Genomic DNA, 13,606 nt, shown 5'->3' with positions numbered 1-13,606 from the left:
TTGACTCTTTCAAGCCACATCTGCATGGTAACCATCATGGTAAATGTTCTGGAGTGTGCATACTCACAGAAGAAGGCTTATCAGGCCTTGCATCTCTAAGCATAAATTGCAGCCGGAAGGGTCAGGGTTAGTGCCAGGAAAAAATAAAAACAAAGCTCAAGGTTATCTGGATTGTACTATGCTGTGACTTTCTCTCAATCAGATGAATTTTAGTGAAAAGCACAGTTATTGTAGGGGCTAGATGGTCACCAGGCATGAGTTAAAGAAAAATAATTAAAAAAAAATCACTCCAGTAAACTAGTCTTCATACTCACGAAGCATAACATTACTTTGTGCATTTGCATTGTAAACCTATTTCACTATAGCAAGTAATTAAAGAGAAACTTGCAAGTCTGGTGCTGACAGTGAGTAATCACCAGTACTGACAAAAGATTGTTTCCATCTATCCATCTACAACCCCTTTTCCCTTTTTTTGCACATAAGGTTGGGGTGTCACTTCAACAGTGAATTTGTTTACTGGAGTAGAGCACTGATCAGTACTGACAAATTTCAGTCTTAGCCTGGGGATAGTATACAAGTAATTAGACTTAGCATGCAGAAGAACATGTGCAAAGAAATTAGGTGAACACAGCACGTGTTGATAAAAAAAGCTGTACTAAAAGTATAATTACTATAAAATACAATAAAAAAGCTACACTATGAACAAGGAGTCAATAAACACCAAGGTGGGCTAATTGAATGTTAAGCAAGTCTGAAGTGAATGTCGAATGGTAGATACAGGGCTGCAGCTGGCTTATCTGGCACTTACTGCCCCTACCTCATCTGGCACTCCTTGACACTAAGCTGAGGAGCAAAACAAAAAGTCCACACGTCTTACAAAAGAAAGCTAGGTCTATGTCATACTCTCACATAGAAAGAGAGTGGGAAACAAGATGGCTTGTACTTCAATCTGGCACTCCTTCCTCCTCTCCACTGGAGGAAGGTCAGGTTCCTGTCACACACACACTTTTCTGTGAGAAGCAAAAAAAAAAAAAGTATCTGCCAATCGTTCCCCTAACCCTTTGCTCCTAGGCAGCTGCCCCCCCCCCAGCTATGTTTCTGGGAAGATTGCATTACAGGAAAGATAGGTGAAGATTTAGTTTCATAGGTTTAATGGACAATAATATACAATCAGTTCATTATACCATTTGCAGCCTGCTTCTTGCTCCCCCATCCATAATGGATGGAGGTTGAGACCAGGGCTGAATTTAGAGATGCCTATCCACTCACGGAGGTGATTTTTGAAGATAATTAGGGAGCTTTTTTGTTTGATATCAACAGAAAGCTTATTCCATAGTTAGGGCATTCCCTGTGTGAGATAGCAAGCACGTCAACAAGGTTCTGTTTATGTCATGACATAGATTTAGGTCCCTAGAGTGTGCAGGTCCAGTGCTTTCAATTTTATAACTGTGCAAAAGATCATATGAGCGTTTGATGCCTTAAAGGCCAGGGAAAGGTCATCACACAGAACTCTGAAGAAGGCAGAGTAGAAAGATACAATTTAGTCACACTTGTAGCTTAGATAGCTCTTACCTGAGACCTCCTTTGAAAGCAAAAATTGAGTATTTTCTGGATGGATAATATGTAAGGACAGGATCATGTCAAATGGAGCATTTTACTGAATTATGGGCCTAATGAGAAGAAGAGTATAGAGCAACAGTGACTTATTTTCATTTGGAGTACATGGATTTAGTAATTAGTTGAACTAAGTAAAAATGTGCCTAAATCTCTAATGGCAGTACCTGTTTGCTTTTTTGGGGGGGAGGGGGTCATTTATGTGGTACCTGCAGAAATGATCCTGTTACCCAGATAGTAAAATACCTGTATTTCCCAGCATTTAGCTTGAGTCCCTGGTGCTAGCACCATGAGTTAGCAATGGACAGACCCTTTTAAAGGATATGAGTGGTTATTTTGGAAGCTGATTAGACCTCTGAGTGTACCTCAGAGCTGTAAAGATTTTCACAGAATGTCCAGATTTTTGCCTCATATTTTCAGTCCATTTTACATAAAATTGTGGCTTTTTGGTAAATCTTTAAACATTGAAGTCAGAAAATAATAGACATTAATGCTAATGCAAAACCTGTTATTCTATTGACTTCTAAGTTTGTTAATGCAATATTTAATATTTGTCCCTATTTGAGGCCTTTGTCCCTCCATTATTTATGGCTTATTCCATATTTCTTTATCTAAAATGTTATCAGCAAACTTGGTCAACCAGATTCCCTTGACATCAGCTTTACCAACAGTGAAGTAAATGTCAAACAGCAGTATTCCAAACATGACACTGACCATTCATATACAGGCTTAAAGGACATGGTTAGGAGACTAGTGCTGGGCAAGTATGAAGAAACAAGAAGAGATCCAAGCCAAGCATCAAAGTGTAACATTCTCACAGGTACTTCCCATCCATGGCAGGGGTTAGACCAGGATTATTTGTAATACAATTTTAAGGCTGAATGGCTAACATAGAGCTCAGAGGTTTGGCGGACTGGGAATCCAACTGGAGTGAAAGACCTATATTTGTATTATGGTCTGTATCTGTCTGGAAATGAACTATAGCAATCCACCTGGAGTGATAAAGACATATATCGGGTCTACTTTGTATCAACGAAGGATCAAAATTTCAAATACTCACATGAGCGTAAATTCAGCAACTCAAAATCACTATTGTGGGGGGGCTGCACCCCCACACCCCGCACTAAATATATATTCCAACTCTGAGATTGCACTACAGTGAGGAAAGGGCAAATATTCCGATCTTCACTGTACTGCGATCCAAAAAAATAAATATTGAGTTGCTGAATTTCCGCTCATATGAGCATTCAACATTTTGATCTTTCATCGATATAAAATAGACCTCCTATATCAGTACTATGGTCTGCATCTATATGGAAAGGAAACTATGGGAATCCACCTGGAGTAATAAACACCTATATTGGTATTAAGGTCTGCATCTGTCTGGAAATGAAACTATGGGTTCTAACTTATGAAGTCAAATGCAACCTGGCCAAATTGACATACTGGACATAAGCAATATATACACAAAGGACCGCTATAAATGGAATCCAATCTGGTGAAAGATTGGTAATCAGCAGTGTTACACAAAGATCAGTACCGAGGCCATTCCTGATTAGTGCCTTCAGAAATGACACTGCAGAAAATCTAAGGCCAAAATAGTGATTGTTTGTAATATCACATGCTTACAGTATTAGGTTGACAATCTAATGAAAAAGAAGTTACCAAAAGATGAGAAAATATTTGATAAGCTTACAGGTATGATCTACAACTTTATAGCTCAATATCAATGGGAAAATTACGAGAAATTCAGAATAGTTTATATGAGAAGAAAAACCTCAGCTGAAGTGGAGGCTGGAGTAAAAACAAACAAGAAAAGTTACTTAGGATAATCACATCAGATGGTCTAAAATAAAACACTCGTGTGTGTGTGTGTGTGTGTGTGTGTGTGTGTGTGTGTGTGTGTGTGTGTGTGTGTGTGTGTGTGCGTGTGTGCGCGTGTGTGTGTGTGTGTGTGTCTGAGAGAACAGCAAACAGGTGGAAAACTGAAATGGGTTAAAAAGAGGCATCTACACTGGTGCATTAAGAACTTATTATGACTGCATAGACTGTTGTTTAGATTTCATATGGATTATGAAAATAAGAACTTCAAACATTTCAAATAATGGCAAAAAATGGAATATTGTCTTCATCTGTAATATGTAAACAAAGATTTGACAAGATTAACATAAATACTCTAGAAAAAGGCAAATGGTAAGCCAACTTAATAGTAATATTAATGTACTTCCTGGAAGTGTATTTAGTTCAACTGCATACCAACTTTCAAAAAACAGGACAGATATGAAAAGAAAATGACAGAATCAAAGGATTCTACATGAATATTTCATGGAAGAAACAAGACAATATTATGTTACAGAAAAGCAGGCTATTATTTCAGCAACTCTCCTGATGTGTAGGGGTAATAATAAAAACAATGAAAGAAACGAAAAATACATAATATATACTAAGTATGATTTGTTGTGGGGTGAGAAGATTAACTATATATTAATTAAGATCTACATATTACCGAACAGATACAAAAATGGGCATACTAAGTTCATAATGTGGTTCTTATCTGTTTCAAACTCTGTGGGCCGGATTCAAGGAGTTATTTGTGAACAGCCAGGCATGCCAAAAGAAAAATGCAGCACTCTACCTGTGGACACGATTTCAGGAGGCATGCTGAAAGCAGTCTGAGTACTTAACTATTCAGCATAGGATAATTATGGATTCTGCGCACAACTGTCAAATTACAAAACACACTATGCACTCCCAGTGCAACTTAAATGCGACAAACTGAAACATCAACTCTGTTTCTGAAATCCTCGGCCTATGCTATATGGCATCACAAGGAACAGAAGCCATTACTATGAAATACAATGGAATCTGTAATAATACTGCCAACAAAGTAAAAAAAATGCAACCTGCAGTGAATGAACTTCAACAGGCTGCAGTACAACAAGCCATGGATGAGGATGTGGTTGAATGTCCTAGAAGAATGCCAACTAGAGTGAGGTAAGACTGCAAATAAACCAACTGACAGATCAGCAAATAATTGATTGGTTCCACCTAGACAAACAGCTGGTGCAGGCTGTGTGCAACATGTGTGTCCCACACATGTCTGTGTGGACCTAACGAGGCAACCCCATCCCTCTTGAAATCAAAAGATGCCTCAACCAGGGTGTACTTGCATCTGGGACATTCCAAAGTCACATGGGAGATGCTGTAGGAGTTTCACAGTCACATATCCTGTCAACATTTCTAGCAGCAATGTGCAGCAAGGTGAGTGACTACATACACTTTCCATCTACCCTTGTGAAACAGAGAACTGTAATGCATCAGTTCTATAACCTTGCAAACTTCCATCGTGTTCTTGGTGCAATACATTGCATCCCCCATCCCCATCAAGACCCCAGTCCATACAGTAGCAAACAGGTATATTAACAGAGATGGCTCTCCATCACTGAACTGCCACTTCCTGTGTGCAGCAGACGTCAGCAAAACAAACATCATGGCAACACACTCTGCTGCCATATGGAGGGAAAGTGGTCTGAGGGCCACATTCCAGCAAGATGAAATACTTGAGGGACTACTACTGGGTAAGTACAGGAACACAGCTCGGATATAATCTAAGTACATCCCTCCAAACAATGTCCATGCTGACATCATTTGTATTTACCTCCTACAGAAGGGGAGTGTAGTTATCCAACTGAGCAGTGGCTAATGACCCCATACTGATAACCATCAAACCCTGCAGAGGAGGCCTACAATAGAGTGCATGCAACAACAAGAAATATCATTGAGCATGTGTTCGGTGTGCAGAAAGCTGGGTTCAGATGTTTGGAGACATCTGGGGGTGCACTACAATACACTCCTGAGAAGAAAGCACAGATAATGACTGTGTGCACCATTCCACACAACATGCTAACTACAGCACATTGCAGTCTTCCAGCTGCAGGTGTTGATGACCTAGCCCAAGAACCCCGATTTCTGATGATGACATCCTGCAGGTAGCAGAAGAAGAGCAGGAAGACATGGGGGCAGAAGACACAGGCATGGGTGATAGAGGGTGCAACCACAAGTACAAGTCCAGTCTACACAGAAGTGTCTGACACACAACGTTGAGTCATGACAAGCCACATGTACAGAAGTGCACATATTAAACACTGATGTTCAGATGTGCCCCATGACAGCAGCATAGATTGCATCTGATGAAAATTACCCAGGAGATGTACACATTGAGCATCAGGCATAACAACATGATCATAACATATAACAATATGAACATATACAAATCTATCACAACAGGAATCATCAGCTCAGAGCAAAACTGACACAAATATACATACAAACTCATACTGGTTTATCTGTGTATGGGAGTTAATAAGGGGCACACATTTGTGCAACACATTCATATCTGTCCGCTATAAAGACATGCAAACAGGAAAACAATTCAGGACATAATTCAGAAATGTTGTTAGTATCACAAGCCAAACATATCACTGTAAAGTATGTAGATAGTAATGCAATAAATAGAGTCAGCTATCTCTAGTAAAACTGTTGGACTCCCATAGCATCAGGCATGTCAACAAACAAAGACAGATGACGTTGTCAGTTTTCTGAGCAGCAACCATCATCACCATGGGATGAGACTGACCCTACTGGACAGAGTAGATCAACTGTCAGCATTACTCTAATGTAGTCTAGGGCACCCATGCTGACAACTCACCCCTACCACATATGGAAGCACTTGCCTAAGTTGCTCCACAGAGGAGACTGTTGGGGTGATGCCAGCATGTGAAGGAGCATGACTGGGACTTCACTGTCTGATCATGACTGCTGGGCCCACAGCAGATGGGCCAGCAGCAGAAGCATGTGTACATTAGAGCATAGACATTAATGCCCAATGGGCAAGGTGTGTTCTGCTGATAGGGGGGGTGTACTTACCCAGTAGTAGTCCCTCAAGTATTTCCCCTTGCTGGAATGTGGCCCACAGACCACTTTCCCTCCATATGGCAGCAGAGTGTGTTGCCATGATGTTTGCTTTGCTGACATCTGCTGCACACAGGAAGTGTAGGCCTCTATTATAGGCCTCCTCTGCAGGGTTTGATGTTTATCAGTATGGGGTCATTAGCCACTGCTCAGTTGGATAACCGCACTCCCCTTCTGTAGGAGGTAAACACACATGATGTCAGCATGGACATTGTTCAGAGGGATGTACTTAGATTATATCCGAGTTGTGTTCCTGTACTTACCAGACTTCTTGTAGCAATTATTGTAGCATACAAGTGTTACCAGCACTAAACTTTCAACAAGGAAACAGATCTAGTACTTATTATCAATGCTGACCCCTCCAGGCATGTCTAAAGGTCAGTTCCCTGTACTTTCTCCTATTAACCTTGTGAACTTGGGCATCCTGAGGCAATGTAGCAACTGCCTCATGTACACCGACAACCCTCTCCTCTTACCTTCCAACACTCAGATTTGTATATCCAAACTGTAAGCCACACACTCTCCAGCCAAGACCAGAATAGCTGGTCAAGAGGAGAAGGTCAACACTTGCACTACACCACATGGAACACATAGCCCTCCAGAACACACACCAGCACTGCCTTTACATAAAAACACAAACCACACACCCACCTTCACAAAGGCTCTCAATAAAAATCTACTTAAGCAGCAGAGACCTTCAAGGCAGAAACGTACTCGACCACCACAACACAACACCAGTCACGAGACACATAACTCTCCTAAACAGTGTGCCACTCAACCAAAGCCCCTAAGGAAAAACAGCATGCCCAACACAATAGTCATAGGTGGACTTGATAGTGAGGCACACTGATGTCCCACTCACTAGGTTGAATAAGGAGAAAGTAGCAGTATGCTGCCTGTCAGGTACCAGGATCCGACACATAATGTATGCACTCAGGTTGCTCAACAACAGGTACAAATATAACTCTGTCATTGTACATGTGGGTGTGAATGACCTGAGACGTGCCTCCCTGGACTACATGAAATGAGACATGGAGGAGCTCTTGGATTATGTAGCCCAGGTAGTTATGACCCTAGCCCTGAGCAGCATCCTACCATCACCCAGAATGATATCATAGTACAAGCAGAAAATTATTGATTTCAACAATTGGCTAAGTTTCTGGTGTCATTCTAAGGAAATCCAGTATCTGTCTGCCTGGAATGATATGATTGGCAGACCTTGATGCTTTATCCAAATGCCAAAGTTCACCATCTACACCCAAATTGCTAAGTTGTTCGTGTAACGCTTTTATTAATTTATTTGTTATCTCCAAATGTTCCTGCAGTAATCGGTGCATACTGGGAACTGTTAGGATATAGAGACACGAATGAAAACACAAGTAAAAAACGAAAGTCAAGATCACTCAACCAGGAATAAATGCTAGCTGCTGTATTGCAATGCATCCAATGGTTCAACAACTCACACAGATTAAAGATTAAATACTAGATCATCTTTTCTTTGTTTCTTTGTGAAAATAAAAAAATTATAAAATATCAGTATACAGTAAATAAAATAAAAAATAAAATAAAATAAACCCTTCTTGGTCCCATATCATCAGTCCAAACATCATCAAACCCGGAAAAAAGCAGCTGAAAATTGTAAAAAAGCAGCACAAAAACCAAAAATACCAATAAGCAAATAATTTCCTGCAAAAAAAAAAAAACTTTCCTAAAAAAAAAAAAAAAAACTTAAGACTTGACTAAAAATCCAAAAATCAAAAATCAAATCCACGAGATACTCCACAAGATTTTCAGTGGCTTGTAGGGCATCTTCAGAGTACAAAGTGTCATTGCAAATCATAAACATTTAAGTGAATAATGACAATTCATTAAGCAATCAGTTAAATCATTAAATGCAATAAAATAGAACAATTCATGTCTTTAAAGAACAGAAAAAAGCATGAACTATTTACAAATTTTATTCAAGTGGATATATATATTAATTTTATGTTTCATCACTATTTTACAGACATATTGTACATTTATATATTCATAATTGATTTTTACATAATTATATTTACCATTCAATATTCATATTTATATTTATATTTATATTTATAACCTTTAAACATAATTACATCTAAATTCTTACCATTTTATTTACCTTATTTGAGACAATATTCGGTAACTATCTGTTTGTCCCTTTAAATAGTTCATGCTTTTTTTCTGTTCTTTAAAGACACGAATTGTTCTATTTTATTGCATTTAATGATTTAATTGATTGCTTAATGAATTGTCATTATTCACTTAAATGTTTTAGCATTTAGTATTTAAGGGATGATCAGCAATGATACTTTGTACTCTGAAGATGTGATGCTTTGCCATCTCTGGCAAAGCATCAAGGTCTGCCAGTCATGTCATCCCAGGCAGAAAGATACTGGTGTCATTCTAAGGGCATCCAGTATCTGTCTGCCTGGGATGACATGATTGGCAGACCTTGATACTTTGCCAGAGATGGCCTGCATCTGTCACTCCTGGGCATCCAGATACTGACCAAGGCTCTTGCCACACCTATAGTGCCTTCTTAGGCGGTGTTCCAAAGACCAAATTACCACCGTAACAGCTACAAACAAATGCAATCTGAGAGTTATCTTGCTCAATGCTAGAAGTCTAAATCTCAAAATGGACTCACACAAGACACTCCTTAAAATGGAGAACATTGACATTTGTGCTGCAACAGAGACCTGGTTCAAGGCAGCAGAAAGCACCCCTGCACTACCAGGCTATAATTCATTCCACACCTTTCGGCCCCAGATCTTGAACCAAAGCTCCAAAGGCAGTGGTGTTTCCATATTCATAAAGGATGCACACACCTCCAGACTGGTAGCCCAGCATAACGCATCAGAGATACTTCTGGTGCAGCTAACATTGGGTAAGACAGCGGTTCAGGTTATAGCCTGCTATAGGTCACCAACCATGTCCCAAAACTAACACTCCACATTCCTAAGCACCCTGGAGAATATTAGGGTCCAACCTAACACTCTCTTACTAGGCAACTTCAACTACTCCTCCATTAACTGGGTAAACTACTCGTGTACCAATACACTTGCCCAACATTTCCTGGAGTTCATTAATTATAATGCCCTGGACCAGCTCGTTCTTACCCCCACTAGAGATAGCAACATCCTTGACCTGGTCATTACTAACATGGGTGACCGTTGCTTTACACCAATAGTCAACTCCTCCCTGGTTAGATCCGACCACAAACTAATCACCTTGGAAATCCACATCCCTTCCACTTCCCCAGCAAAGGTAACCACCATGAAAAACTTCTCCAAAGCTAACTTTGGGATCCTAAAAACAGAAGTGCCTAACTTCACAGCACCCATGCAAATGTAGAATAGTTGCATGACCGCAGAATCATACACCAATGCACTTTACGAACACTTACACAAATGCATGGATCTCGCCATACCCAATAGAACCAAGACACTCTCATGCAAAAAAAGGAAGCCAGTCTGGTGGTCCCCTGCCACAAACAAACTCTATAACAGAAGGAGGAAACTGATGCAGAATAAGGTGCAGTCCCAAGACTGGAAAAACTCTCTTATCTGCCTCAAAACAAAGTTGAGATCCCTCATCAAATTATCTAAAGCTAAGTATGAAAACAGAATTGCAGCAGATAGACAACCACAAGGCCTTCTATAGTTATGTAAAGAATTTCCACAGCACTACTCAAATTTGCTCTGAGCAACTGCACAATGGTGCCTCCTATACCGAGCCAGCAGATATTGCCAATATACTGGCTGACAGATTCAGTGCCAACTTTACACCTCTCTCCCCCCCAAAGGACCAATCACAATACCAGTAGATTGCCAGGCACCCAGTATTACTGCTGCACATGTTAAAACAGCCCTGTCCAAGGCCAAGAATACAGCTTCTATGGGACCTGACAATATTCCTGGTTGTGTTCTACATGAACTACAGAGTGAACTGGCACCTCACCTGTGTGCCCTGTTCAATCACAGCTTCACCTCAAGCTTTGTCCCTGCTGAATGGCCAACTGCTACAGTCATCCCTCTTCACAAAGGAGGAGTGACTACAGACCCTGGGAACTATTGCCCCATTAGCCTGATGAGTCTGACACGCAAAGCTATGGACATCATCATGGACCTAATAAACAAGGATATAGGGAATCTCCAAACTCTGGATTCCACACAGTTTGGTTTTGTGAAGGGTAGATCATGCCTGCTCAACTTGGTTGGCTTCCTTGAGTCAGTCACCAGAGCTGTGGATGAAGGCAAGGTGGTTCATACAGCCTACCTTGATCTTACTAAGGCTTTTGATACCATTCCCCACTCAGGAATCATAGAAAAACTCACTAAGCTTGGCATCAATCCCAATATCACTAGGTGGGTTGCAAACTGACTCACAGATAGAACCCACAGTGTGAAAGTAGCTGACTCCAAGAAAGACTGCCAATTAGTCACAAGTGGAGTCCCACAGGGTTTGGTCCTGTTTCCTCTCCTGTTTGGTAACTACTTCTCTGAAGTCCAGGCTAACACAAAGGGACTCTGGCTGACAAAGTTCGCAGATGATTGCAAGTTGGGAGCTATTATTAGCTCCCCAAATGATGTTGACATCCTACAGAATGGCCTAACTGTGACTAACGACTGGTGTCAGAACCATGGCCTTAAGCTCAATGCCAAAAAATATGTTGTCATCCCCTTTAGGAAAAACACAGTTCCCATGAATTACTACATTTATGGTAGTCCACTGAACACAGAAGGTGTTATAAGAGATTTGGGAACACAGGTTGACAGCAACCTCTCTTTTCATCATCACATGGCCACTGTGGTCAGAAAGTCCTTCTATATGGCACATCTCATTACTAAGGGTTTTGCATCCAGGAAGAAAGAGGTCATTGTCTCCCTCTACTCTTCCCTCATTAGGCCAGTCATCAAGTACAATGCCCTATTTGGCATGTACCTCACTAGACACCTGCAACAACTGCAGAGGACACAAATGTAGCTAACAAAGAGGATCCTAGACTTTAAACACTTGTCTTATATGGACAGACTCAAAAAACTCAAACCATTCTCTGTCTCATATTGTCTCCTTAGAGGTGAGCTCTGCTTGACTTACAAAGCCATGTCTGACCCAGCTCTTTTAGAAATGCTACAGCTAAAGAAATCCCAATCCCTTCACACCACACACACTCCAGACACCTCAACCTCATTACCACAATTAAAAGAACATGCTGGAGTGACAGGTTCATAACCCAGAGACTGCCCATGCTATGGAACAGACTTCCCATACATGTCAAGCAGAGCACCTCGCTGACCCTCTTCAAGAGAAATCTTGATGAGTGGATGGGTAACAGAAAATTCACCACAGGGATAACTCCAGTGGCTCTACTCGACAGAGGCACTGAGAACTATGGTTGGGTGGTACTATGCCAGGGTAAGCCTATGGCTAGGCTTGTAAAGGCCCCAGAGCCATTAGACTAGTACACACTTATGAACCTATGTGGCAATCAGCTAAGTACAGTCAGACATACCTCTCAACCTCTTAGCGCAAGAAATCTGGACAAAGCCTGACATAATGGGGGGACAAAGGCCCAAAAATAGGGATACATTTTAAATATTGCTCTTACAAACTTAGAAAGTTGCTAGAATAACAGGATTTGTGTTAGCATGCATTTTTTGAAAAATTAAAAATCTGAAACTCAAATGCATGTCATTTTTAATCTTTTGATCATCCCAGTGATTTATCAAAAAATCACAATTTTTACAAGAAACATACCAAAAACATGAGGCAAAAATCTTGGAATTCTGCAAAAATCTGTACAGTTGAGAGGGATGCAGGGCATGCAGAACCCTGCTATATTACGGCACTGATGTAGTACTATCGAGACCAGGGATTCTACAAACCATGCCACAGATAACATACTTTCAGTCTGTGCAGCCAATGATGCCATTACCTTACTGTGTCTATGCTCCTATCCTTCATGCATCCCACCCAGCTGGTGTGCAACATGTGCTGTGGCATGGTTAAGTGAACAATTTCAGATCAATGATGTGACTAGGAATGTTCATTTGCCTCTAGGAGTGAGAGGACACCAGCTGCATGCCTACATCTACTGCAATGGGCAGTATCATTGTGTTGTGGGGAAATGTAAACATCAGCAGCAGTCTCAACATGGGTCTATTGTCCACATGCCTCATCCTATCCACCATCTGATATCCCCTCATTGTCAGATGAATGGCTGGAAAAGTTTTCCTCAATATCTGAGGCTACAGCTACATCCACATAACTGTCACAATCTGGACCAGACTGTATCACTGTTTCAGTGTCCTGTGTACCAGGGGCCATGCTAGCATACTGAGACACATTTGGTCTCACATCGGGTTAAGTGGATGGCTAATGAAGAATAAAGACAGTTGATCTGCTAAAAGAAGAAACTGATGACACAGATCAGGAAAATGTGCTTAAATTGCATGCTGTATATTATTAAAAACATATGGTACATATATCTCACTGCAATTTTCCAGAGAATAATGAATTCCCAAATAGATCTTGTCTGTGTATGGGTCATGTAATTTACATAAAAGGGAGTTGAAAACTATGTTATATATCCAACATACATGACATATGTGATAATGTGAGGTAATGCCACCTGTGCTAGGGGGAGTATGGCAGTGCATATGTAACATGAGCCAGCATAGCTAGCTGGAGTTTTGTAAAGAATTATATATCATTTGAATATCAAACTGATTTGTACAGATGCTTTTGTTAAAAATGTATTTGTAAAGTTGCTTGTGTTAAAAATGTCAACAGTGGGTCCTGCTGGACAGAAAATAAAAATACGTGTATGTCAAATTGGATTATTGTAACTGAAGAAATGTATATATTTTAACAGAGGATGCTGGAAGGGAAGGGATTAAGCTCAGCCCAGCTTACCTTAAGAAAAATAGCCTGAAATTAAATGACTTGGTTTAGGCCATAAAGATTTTATCTCACAGATCTGAAAGCAGCCAGA

Source organism: Protopterus annectens, chromosome 6.part0 (genome assembly GCF_019279795.1).
Source record: "Protopterus annectens isolate FY-2018-M chromosome 6.part0, PAN1.0, whole genome shotgun sequence".
NCBI lineage: Eukaryota > Metazoa > Chordata > Ceratodontiformes > Protopteridae > Protopterus > Protopterus annectens.
This window is presented reverse-complemented; position numbering follows the sequence as displayed.